Raw genomic sequence first — 12173 nt, forward strand, 5'->3', positions numbered from 1 at the left:
TATGCATATTTTATATCTAGATTTATTCTTATTTTTACCTTTTGTCCATGAAAATATAATATATATATATATATATATATATATATATATATATATATATATATATACACAAATGCTCGGCTCCGGCACTCCTGCTACATTTGCTTGCTAAGGTGCCTTCCTTGTGGGGAAATCCCACACAGATATGCAAACAGAAACGAAGGCGGCACTCAAAGACTTGCACAAAGTAGTGAAAAAAGCACCCATCCAGGGATGCTGTTTTAATGCGTGTGACGTTTCGGGGACGTATCCCCTTCCTCGTCTGAGCTACTGTGAATGCACTGATAAATAAGCATGATTTCCTCCTAGTGTGAATAGCACGGTGTGCGGCATGCCGGTGCTGTACTGCCTGGCGTCATATTAATAATGTTATCAGATTACTGACAATCACCTAAAATTAACCCTTCCAGAGCTCCCTAGGAGGCAGCCGGGGGCTCATGCCATGCACACGTACATTACGTAGCGCAATATTTATAGTCAGTGTAACCTTTAATACAAATGCCGTCAGTGAGCCCTGTGCCGGCTTGGGTGACCCGGACAGCAATGTGACAGCAGCACCAGTGAGTGTATGTCCGGGCATGAGGAGGAAGAGGAGGTGGTTGCTGATGATGATGGTGGGAGAGGAGGAGGTGCTCAGCTGAAGCTGCTGCTGGTGCTCATGACGCAGGAAAAACGCACCGCCGGCCACAGCGAGACCGTGCGAGAGTGGAGAGGACTATTCTAAATATATTAGCGGAAGAGGAGAAGCGCCGCACCAAGCCCCCTGCTGCGGGGAGCGCACAGAGGCGGCCGCTGACAGAGCACTACTGCAACGGAGGCCTCCAGGAACCGGCTCTGAGCTTGCGACAGGGAGGAGAAATACCGGCGCGGGAGGCGACGTGAAGAAGTTTTAATGCATATGAAGTTGTGGGGGAGGACATAAAGGAAGCGAGGCTGCCCGACCGCGCCGCTCTGCACAGCCTCCGCTCAGTCACTAGCCTCCTATATATACACATTACTGGGTCTGACAGTACTGCCGCTGCCACATGTGTCTCCGCTACCCCCTGCTGCTATGAGGCGCAGACCGGCTCTTCCTCAGGGGAGAAGGGCTCACTAGTTTGCGGTGAGTAATGGTCTCTGTCCTGTATGCCCTGGGTGTCTGTCTGTGTGTGGGTTATAGCCGGTGTCCTGGCAGCAGGAGGAAGGGCCCTGGCAGATGCTGAGTAACATAGTAGCCGGCCTGGTGACACGTATGGGGGCAGGTGAGGGACGCCCTGTGTGGGGCAAATCATACACATGGAATGGGTAGCGCGGTATGTGCTGCTGCCGCCGCCACCCCCCTCCATATAACATGATGAAGTGTAAAGGAAAATGGCTGACGTCTCCGCTCTCCCCCATCCTGTCTGGGGCAGTGACTGCTGCTGCTGGGGATGATCAGGCAGCGGCGGCGGTGGTGGCAGCGCTACTCCTCCTCCTCCTCCTCTTCCTCTCTCCTCCTCCAGGAGCCATTGCTGCCCTCACATCCCTCCCTCCCCCTCACATCCCATATATCTTATTTATTTCCACTTAACCCTTTGTCCGTAGCCTCCTGAGTGAGGAGGTGGGCTGCACCGACGCCGCTCCCAGCCAGCAGCCCCCGGCCCAAGCCGTCCGCTCCATCCGTCTCTCCCTGTCTGTGCCCTCCTGGCAGGCCAGCATTTCCTACCCTCCCTCTGCCCTCTCCGCTCTCTCCTCCCTCTTCTCTTCTGTTTTCTGCCAAACGCCATTACTGAGGTGGAGTGATTTGGAGGGGGTGGATGGGGGGAAGATAAGCGAGAGACATGGACTAGGCCCTGCCTGCAGCTATAGGCCTCTGACTGCACTGACATGGCAGCTCTGGCTCTCCCTTCCTGAGGCCGGCTCTCTCCATTGTATCCGCTCAGCCCATATTAATAATCACAGGCCGGAGACTGCAGCTGCTGCCGGACACGTAAGTAACAACCAAGTTGGGGCTGGTATAGAAAGTCTCAGCCCTGGTGCTGTCACTACAGCCTTACCAAAGCATTTTCTGTGTTTCAGGTTGCACGTAATATTATGCTAGCCTGTGCATTCAGATGTATAGTTAGTGTGTGTGTTACTCCTCTATGAGGATTATAGCAATGGTATTTATGCCCTAATCGTGACTGGTACATCTATAAGGCATACATATTATTTTTGTTTCGATATAAGTGTTTGCTTGAATATTTGGATACTATGAAATACATTCTGTGACATTGGCTTATTTGCATACATGAACCATGTATCTTGTAGATAATTAACTTTTCACTTCAAATTGTGTTTATTGCTTTTATTTCTGGGAAATTTAGATCTCTATTGTTTTATATATTATTTCTTGGTCCGCTGTCCCCTGCTGACATGTTTATCTACTACGTTTTATGTTACCAATTATGCTTGTTTTTTTTTTGGGTTTGTCCTAAACAAAAAACTGTTTTAATTGCCTTTTTGAATAGGTCTTTCTCACAACTTTAGTGATGTAGTGTCAGGAAGTTGATGTTTGGGGTCAATTCTATTCAGCGACAGTTGAATAGCGCCGGGAATTAGCTCCCAACGCTATTCAATTCAGCTCCGGTTAAGTCGGCGATCGCCCGTTATCGCCGACTAAACAGGTTGTTTTGTCGGGAGAACGGGCATTCTCCGACTTAACTCCCCGGCGCGAGGCTGATTCCCGACAGAATCAGCCTCGCGGCAGCACTTTTGTCGGGTTTCTTTTCTCATCCCCCGGGGATGAGAGAAGAATTCACGACAATTAAGGGTCACTCGTCGCTGTATTGAATACCGGCGCTATTCAACTGTCAGTGAATTGAATCGACCCCTTTGTGTAGATGTTTGTCATATTTCCAGATGTTGTCAGTGTGTGTAAAGATCACTTTATAGGAAAAATATATCCAAAATGTGTAGTAATGTAACTGGTTAAACGTTTTTGACAGAGATTATATTACCTTTAATCTGGATTTTCTTATTGGTTCCATGCATTGAATTATTGACTGATGACTGCTATTATAAATACTAGTTATAAGCCTGTCAAAATGACAGAACAAGATAACCGTAATCTCAGTACTGGTGGCTATGCGCGGCTGAATGGAGCAACACTTGCATTGCCCCGTCAGGCGCCGGCATACAAAACACTTGAATACCTCCCCCCATAGAGGTGAGGAGCAGTGGTAGCCTTTTATTGCATAGGATTGCCAAGTTTTATTTTCATGTACGGTAATCCACTGCATGACTTGTACCTTTTTTTTTTTTTTTTTTTTTTTTTTTTTTTGGTCACTATGGGGGGAATTCGAATGTTATTGCACCCCCGATCTCCCGTCTAAAGTGACTGGAGATCGCGGGTCGATATTCAAATGGCCCCACTTATCGCGCTGAGCGTGAAAAGACCCATTTGGGTGTCAAACGGGTTTCTTTATGCGCATTTCAGCTCGCTACCTCCGTGGTAGCAAGCTGAAAAGAACTTGTGAAATCCGTCAGCAGCAACTTTAGAATAGCTGGCGGCGGGTGGGAGGGGGTGATGAACATTTGAATCCGGCCCTTTTATTTTAGTTTAATGTTTTTATAAAAACTTGGATGAGGTCAATGTAGTGAGGATGCCGACAGTCAGAATACAGATAGTGGCATCCCAACGATCAGAATCGCGTAACTTTTTAGAAGGTAAACTAACCATGCCTGTTACCCTCAACCTAACCTTAATCCTCTCCACCCGCAGTCTAAACCTAACCCTGCCCTAGTGCCAAACCTTAACACCCTCCGCAGCCAAACACTAACCCTCACTGGTATACTTGCGTTCAAGATTTTAGCTCTCAGGATTATGGCACCGATGTTCTGACCATTGATAGCCTGAATGTTGGGATGACGACTACATCCCCGTCTGCCAATGTGTGATCAAATATTCTAAGTTCACATTGGGGTCGATTCTATTCGGCAACTAATGAATAGTGCCGGGAATTAGCTCCCGACGCTATTCAATTCAGCAACTAATTACCTGCAATTGTCGGGAATTCTTCTCTCATCCCCGGGGGATGAGAGAAAAAAACCCGACAAAAGTGCTGCCTCGCGGCCGACGCGAGGCTGATTCTGTCGGGAATCTGCCTCGCGCCGTAGAGTTAAGTCGGAGAATGCCCGTTCTCCCGACAATTCAACCTGTTTTGTCGGCGAGAACGGGCCATCGCCGACGTAACTAGTTGCTGAATTGAATAGCGTCGGGAGCTAATTCCCGGCGCTATTCATTAGTTGCCGAATAGAATCGACCCCATTGCGGGTTGAGATGTGCTATTTTATAAAGTGATCCATCATATAAAGCATCAACAAATATACTGCTTCTTGGTGGATAGGGTATCATTCTATTGAGAGGGAGGGGATGGGGGGGGGGGGGGGGAGGAGGGAGTCGGATCCCATGAAAGGCATGAATTATTAATAGAATTGTTTAACTTCTAATGAATCATACAGTGTATCTACTAAAGATATACGTACAGCACAGTGGTTGGTATTGCTGCATCGCAGCATTGGTTAAATGAGTAATTTTTCCAGCCAGCGGTCCTATCCGCATGAAGTCATATCCGTATTTTTGTGGGATTCCTCCCACACACCAGAAATCATACTGCTAGGTTAATTGGCTACTGCCAAAAACAAAATAACAACATGCATATGCTTGCTTGTGTTTTTTTTTTTTTTGGTGGAGACGTATTAAGCCAGAGAGAGAGAGAGAGAGAGAGAGAGAGAGTACCAGCCAATCAGCGTCTAGCTGTCATTTTTCAAACAGTCTATAACATGACACTTTTTTTTGCTGGTACTTTATCTCTACACAAGGGTGTAGTATGTGATGCCGGCGGTCGGGCTCCCGGCGGCCAGCATACCTGCGCCAGAATCCCGATCGCCGGCATACCGACAGCTGGGTGAGCGCAAATGAGCCCTTTGCAGGCTCGCTGCGCACGCCACGCTGCGGGCACGTGGACCCCCAAGAGGGAGAAAAGATGTTGGTATGCCGGCGGTCGGGATTCCGGCGCTGGTATGGTGGTCGTCGGGAGCCTGACCGCCGGCAACCTGAAGACCACCCCTACCCAAGGCTTAGTACATAATCCCCTTAGACGGGAAGCATCAATGAGACACTGACTTAAGTGATGCTATATAAATAGGTCAAAATTATAATAATAACAACAAAAAAGTGCATGAGATCTCTTATGGGAGTAGTGGTATTATTTTTCTGTATATTATGATTTGTTGACGTTCATACTAAATGATGATGTAATGCAATTGGGTATTCACAGATGTAGTGAATCCATGATCTACCTAGTGTACACAGTGAATTATTGTGTTCTAAAGCTTGTTCTTTATGTGGGTTAGTGATCTCTTTTTAGGTTAAGCCAGGCGTTCCCAAACTTTCTGAAATCGCGGTGCCCTAGAGTATCAGCATTTGTTTCATGGCACCCCTAGGTTAAGTAAAAAAAATAAATATATAATATTATTTTTTTGTATTGATAAATTTGGAAAATTATATTGAATGAAGTAAATTGTGCCTACCTGTCATCCTTAAGGCCCATACACACTGGACGAGAAAGTAAAAGATCTTGCTCAGAAGGGCCAATCTGATTGAGATTTTTTTACAATCTCGTGTGTACACTCCCATTTGTTCCCACGCATTATTAATGACCCCCTCCCTTGTCTGAACATGTACAGACGAGGGAGGTCCTCCTTAACGATGCTGGGTCCCCACCGCCGGCAATATCAGCGTCGGCGGGGACTCGTTTAGTGTGTATGGGGCTTTAGGTTCAATTATATGGTGGTGTACAGTTGAGCTTCTAATTGTCCATGTTTTATGATGGGCAAAACCAGTGCTAGTGGCTGCCTATCACTTTGACGATATTCTGATATGGTTTTGGACCACCAACCCGTGGCACCCCAGGTTAAGCCAAACTTTGTGGTACACACTTATTGAACATTAAAATATTCTGGTTGTCACATTGGGGTCAATTCAATTCGGCAATTTATGAATAGCGCCGGGAATTAGCTCCCGCCGCTATTCAATTCAGCTCCAGTTAAGTCGGCGATGTCCCGTTCTCGCCGACTAAACAGGTGGAATTGTCGGGAGAATGGGCATTCTCCGACTCTCCCCGGCGCGAGGCTGATTCCCGACAGAATCAGCCTCGCGCCGGCCACGAGGCAGCACTTTTGTCGGGTTTCTTCTCTCATCCCCTGGGGATGAGAGAAGAATTCCCGACAATTGCGGGTAACTAGCAGCTGAATTGAATAGCGTCGGGAGCTAATTCCCGGCGCTGTTCATAAGTTGCCGAATTGAATTGACCCCATAGTTTAACCAGTAGGTGCCCAGTGTTCACATAACTCCAAATAGATGCAAGTAGCTATGCTGTTTTTTTTTTTTAACTCCATCTACTCTCAAAGTAAATGTTTTAGTATTAGCAGAGTTATTCATTAAGTTAGTACCAGCTTTTTCAAATTGGTCTGAATCCCCCTTATAAAACGTACTGTGAGAAGTATTATTTTATTAAGTATTATGCTGTGAGTTTATTTTCATAATATTCATGTTGCTTCCATGTTTATTGTTAATATTGATTGGATGGTGGAAGTGTTGTGCCGTTAATAAGCCAAACATTCGACTCAGACTCCTGTTTTACTATTACATGAGTCAGTCGAAGGTTTGGCTTACTGTCTTTGCAGCCTTGGTGGACTGTCTATCACACTGGACTAAAAGTAGTTTAATAATGCAAGTATGCACAATTTATCTAAAAGTTATTAGCCAGCAATATTGTGATTAATAACTTATGAGCTACACAAGCATTCTTGAAGATGGTTGCATGCACAGCGCAGTTATAGACTCATGCGCCTCTCCTGGTCAACCTATGTCCTTAGGACGACAATCTTTATCTAAGTAAATGCATTCTGCTGTTGATTTGTTGCCCTATTAAAAGACCACATTATAATGGCCTATATACCCACACAAAAGCAAAAAGTTTTTTTTTTTTCCTGCAGGTTTAGTAATATCTCATCTGTCAGAATAATAGATATAGCCTTTAGCTTTTCAACAACTCTCCACTATAGATTCGACTGCAGTCCAAAGACCATCTGTGGTGCAAGGGGATGCGTTTATGTGAGCCCGCTGTTCACAATACCACCGCCAGGATCCCGGCATCTGAAAATCCCGCCGGTCAGCATGCCGACCAAAAGGGACTATTCCCACTCCTGGGTGTCTACGACACCCATAGAGTGGGAATAGAACCTGTGGCGAGCGCAGTGTGGTGAGAGCAGCGAGCCCACGAGCGGCTTTGTTGCGCTTGCTCCCCACCCTCTGCGGGCCACCTAACAGCCGAGATCCTGCCGTTGGTATTGTGACCGGTGGTCTCGCACATATCCAATCCGGTGCAAGTGCTTGGTGAACAGGATTTGTCCGTTCTGTAGTTGTGCTTTGCATACAGTCATAGGGAGAGAGTACTCTTAATGTGCTCGATTCAATTCTACGCAATGTTGTTATCACCGGTTAGGAGCTCCTGGAGCTATTGAATTGGCTGCACTGTTAAGCCCAACTAGAAGATTTCTGCACGCACACCTCTTGAGGTGTGAGCAGAAAGCCAACTAAATTAGTGTCATAATGCCTATTTCTGGCTTTAGAACGACGCAAACCGCATCGTGGCAGGCACTTAAATTGGAGAATGACTGTTCTCGCTACTAAACACCCATCTTAAGGTGCCAGAACTACCATCTCCAGACTAGTGGTGAGGACAATTGAATAGCTCTCGGCCTCCTTTCCTGCACTTTAAACATCACGTTGAATTAAATCAAGCCCTTTGAAATCTGTTTTTTTTTCACACCATACTTTTAACTATTTAGTCCTCACTAAATCCTAAAACATGATAAATGTAATATCGTGACAGATTACCTGTGTAAGATTATGCTTTGTAATTTGATGCAAAGAGTAAGCCAACATGAGGAAGTCGTACTGAAAAATTAAATACTTCACTGCTTACATACAAGTATAGAAATACATGTAAGCTAGGTGCTTTTAATTGAGTGTACTTCATTATTTGGATTAGTACCTGCTACAACCTCGAGCGTTGACATGGCAAGGACATCTTCCGTAGTCTCAGTAATGGTATCGCTTCTGTTCATCAATCTGGAAAGGGAATTAAGGCAAAGTCCATTGTTCTACCATGTGGAAGAGCTACAACTAGAAGGCCTAATTCAGATCTAATCACTGGTCTGCTAATTTTGCTGTCCTGCGATCAGATAGTCGCCGCCTAGAGGGGGAGTGTAAATTCGCTGTGCGAGTGTGCAATCGCATGTGTTGCTGATCTGCAAAAAACCACTTTGTGCAGTCTGTGCGCAACCCATGACTTACTCCTCCAGTGCAATGAGAAGAGGCTGATTGGGGCCAAAGCTGACATCAGACACCCTCCCTTAAAACGCTTGAGCACGCTTGCGTTTTCCCCAACACTCCGAGTAAACGCTCAGTTGCCACCCATAAATGGCCTCTTCCTTTCAATCACCTTGTGAACGCCCATGCGATCGGATTTTTCGCACTATTCAGTCGCTGACCGGCGATGCCTGTTGTCCGACGCGCTTGCACATTGCGGTGCATGAGCAGTTAGGATCTGATTGCCCGCCGTGCGAAAACGCACAGCAGCGATCAGATCTGAATTACCCCCATAGACCAGCAAATTCCCTGAAAGATCAGAGTGTATGATGCGCTAGATATTTCAACCTAAATGCTACTTCCAAGAGTCTAAAGGCCAAAGTAGTGTTTGGTCTCCACTCTCCATGCCTAATACCATATGCATAATGGGGGTCATTCCGAGTTGACCGTAGCTGTGCTAAATTTAGCACCGCTACGATCAGGCACTCAGACATGGGGGGGAAGCCCAGCACAGGGCTAGACTGCCCCGCATGCCAGTGCCGCCCCCCCCCCCTGCAGAAATGTAAAAGCATCGCACTGCGCCGATGCTTTTGCGTTTCAGGAGTACCTCCCAACCAGTGCAGCTCCTGCGGCTGACCGGGAGAACCTCCTTCGCTGCCCAGGTCGCGATGTCACGCAGCCGCCACGGCCCGCCCCCCCCCCCCCCCCCCCAACGGGGTCCGGCCATGCCGCCGTGCAGCCCCCTCCCACCCGGCGACCGCCTCTGCCTGTCAATCAGTCTGAGATGGCTTTAAAGTATAACGTTCGCCAGTGTGTCAACATAGCACGAACCCAACACTGCATCATATCACCAGCCCTATTCAGGGATCGCTTATGCAACCCTATGTGCAGTTTACCGATGGTGGGGAAACTGCATATGCGAAGGACCCGATCTGTGGTCGCGGCACACGCATGCAAACGCCTCTGCATGGTTGACAGGCATAGGTGTTCGAGTGGAGAGGCAGCCGGCGTTGGTGAAAACAGGAGTGGCAAGGCCAAGGATTGCGTCGCGAGTCGCACTGTCTTTGGACCCGCAAGCCGCACTGCAACGGCAAGGCTTATTAGGCTGAAACTTACTTAGCCTGCCATCGCAGATGAACATCTAATATATATGATCGCATCGCAAATGCAGGGAGGAGGTGGTAAGCACCTGCAAGCAGCTTAATGAATCAAGCCCCACAGATGGTTGGTATACAGTAAAGATTTTTAGAAAATGTGTGACCGATCAATGACAAAATATAACTGCGTGCTGTTCTCTTAATCCATCATGCCTTTTCTTAGAAACCTGTGTACACTGGCCATCTGTTTTTGTGTGGGAATTAATGATTGCTGTACTTGAGTTCATTTTGCCTTTGCACATGGATGTAGCGCTTTAAAGTATGTGTAACTGGGCCTTAGGATGTGTTGACTCTTTTCTGTTGATTCAGTTATATACGTAATGCAATTCTGCATTGTTTCTACATTGTGTGCTTTTGTTGGCCACGTAGAGGCGTACACAAATTTTATTCTGGGGTTATGACAAATGGCAAATATATGCACCGATCATAAGCATAACACCTCCTAAATGAATTAATCCCTTTGGATAAATTCTGCGGCTGTGGCCACTTTCAGACATTTGCGTTGCTCCATTCCAACATCCATATCTCTTATTTTATAAAGTACCCACACAAATTGTTTTGTTTATTTTATGAGCACCCCAAACAAATACTTTGTGGTTCTTATTTTATCAATCTACCTTTCCAAAATAGCAAAAAGCAGGATTTTTTTTTGGGCTCCCATCACTGCAATTCAATTGTTGATATAATTTGCTGCCCATTACTTTTTGAAGCACCCAAATAAATAAGGTTTAGCTGTGAATATCTGCTAATCCTGTCGAATGTCCTTGTTAGTGTGTCCAGACTCTTGTTTGGGTGCCTAAACCATGTACTTTTCTGACATTTCTTCTTGCCACCTAAGGAAACGGCAATAAGAAATCTCTCTCCCATGGCTAGTGGGTGCCCAAACGGAGCAACAATTGAATTTCTCCGCTTTGCGATCACTAGTGGTAACCGGGAGGACGACAATTGAATTGCCTACGTAATGGGCATATCACTTAAATCCATTTAAGGGCTTCTGCCACATTGCAGCTGTCTTAAATTGAGACACAATGTGGGAACAAGCAGTTAATCTCTGGGTTTGTTTTCCATATAATGTCAAATATACATTTAGCCATTACATCCCTTTTATAGGGTTGCCACTACTTTCCCTTCCTCCTTCCCCCTTCCTCCTCTTAAATTGCGCAACCTGGATTTGTCGCTCCTATAGACAATCTCTATAGACAAGGTACATTTCCTGCACATTACTCAACGCATGGCTTATTGTTTATTTTGTTTGTAAAAACCCAATAAAACAATGATTGTATAGTTGTAGTTTCCTGGGCAACCATTTAATGCATTGCCTAGCGCTGAAAAATTTTGCGCTTACTGGTTCAATGAAGATTTGTCAATGGTCAAAACTATTGGTTCTCGGCCTCAAGTTTTCCTATCAGCTCATGTTTTGAGATTTTCTGTATGTGGGACAATTGCTGACCCAGCAAAATACAGGGTGGTCCACAAAAAGGATATTAGTAAGGAAATATTAATGTCACTAACTGCAAAAGAAAACTCTGTTAAAACTTGAGACTGAATAAAGGGGTCGATTCTATTCGGCAACTAATGAATAGCGCCGGGAATTAGCTCCCGACGCTATTCAATTCAGCAACTAGTTACCTGCAATTGTCGGGAATTCTTCTCTCATCCCCGGGGGATGAGAAGAGAAACCCGACAAAAGTGCTGCCTCGCGGCCGGCGCGAGGCTGATTCTGTCGGGAATCAGCCTCTCGCCGGGGAGTTAAGTCGGAGAATGCCCGTTCTCCCGACAAAACTACCTGTTTTGTCGGCGAGAACGGGCCATCGCCGACGTAACTAGTTGCTGAATTGAATAGCGTCGGGAGCTAATTCCCGGCGCTATTCATTAGTTGCCGAATAGAATCGACCCCAAAGAAACCTTAAAACGCCAATACCATTTGTTTTTCATATGAAACTTGCAAGTTTGATATGTCACATGACTGCCTTTCCAATTAAAAATTAGCGTTGCATCTAAGATGGCAGCCATACTGGTGACATATCGTAAAAAGTTTTCCCTCACTATCATATGTATAGACCCTGGATTAATATTTCCTTACTCATTTCCTTTTTAAAAGGGTGCTTCTGCACTTAAGAACCGCACTGTGCATGATTAAATAAATCCACAAATGTGCTGTTGGTGGTGCTTGTGGACTGGAGTTGAGAACCACTAGTCTGAAAATTATTTGCAGTCTGAGGCGGGACTTAAGTTTTTTTGCGGCTGCTGCTCCTGTCTAAACACAGGAAATATTTAATTTTTGTGCGTGTGGGCATGAAAGTCACGGGCGCCCATTAAGTCTGCTTGCACCCTTCTGAAGTGGTGAGCAGAAATCCACCAAAAGAGAAGGTGTGAGCTGAAATGTATGCATCTGCTGCTATTCGTGCCTGAATGGAGCAACAATTGAAATGCTCAGTCAGGTACCCAAAACTAATAGGCGCATTAAAAACAAATGAATCTGACCCCCCCCCCCCCCCCCCCCCCAAACCATTTCCAATATCTTTTTCTATCCTATCAGATGCGTTGAAATGGATCTGGTATTCTTGCTTAATAAAATATGATGTGTATCATTTAAAAAG

The 12173-nt window shown here is 45.9% G+C and overlaps 1 protein-coding gene across 6 annotated transcripts in view; it reads left to right on the plus strand.

Moving 5' to 3' along the window:
- The first annotated feature begins 565 nt into the window (after nt 1-565).
- Nucleotides 566-12173, plus strand: part of USP9X (ubiquitin specific peptidase 9 X-linked) — a 500932-nt gene continuing 489324 nt past the window's right edge. For 2 of the 6 annotated variants that reach the window (XM_063955595.1, XM_063955594.1), the window contains exon 1: nt 569-1141. The gene's annotated coding sequence lies outside the window, so the exon portion shown is untranslated. Of the gene's footprint in view, nt 1142-1549; nt 1988-12173 lie in introns of those variants that run through there. The other 4 variants (XM_063955597.1, XM_063955592.1, XM_063955596.1 and 1 more) reach the window with 4 other exon arrangements.

The sequence above is a fragment of the Pseudophryne corroboree genome, chromosome 2, assembly GCF_028390025.1.
Source record: "Pseudophryne corroboree isolate aPseCor3 chromosome 2, aPseCor3.hap2, whole genome shotgun sequence".
Taxonomy (NCBI): domain Eukaryota; kingdom Metazoa; phylum Chordata; class Amphibia; order Anura; family Myobatrachidae; genus Pseudophryne; species Pseudophryne corroboree.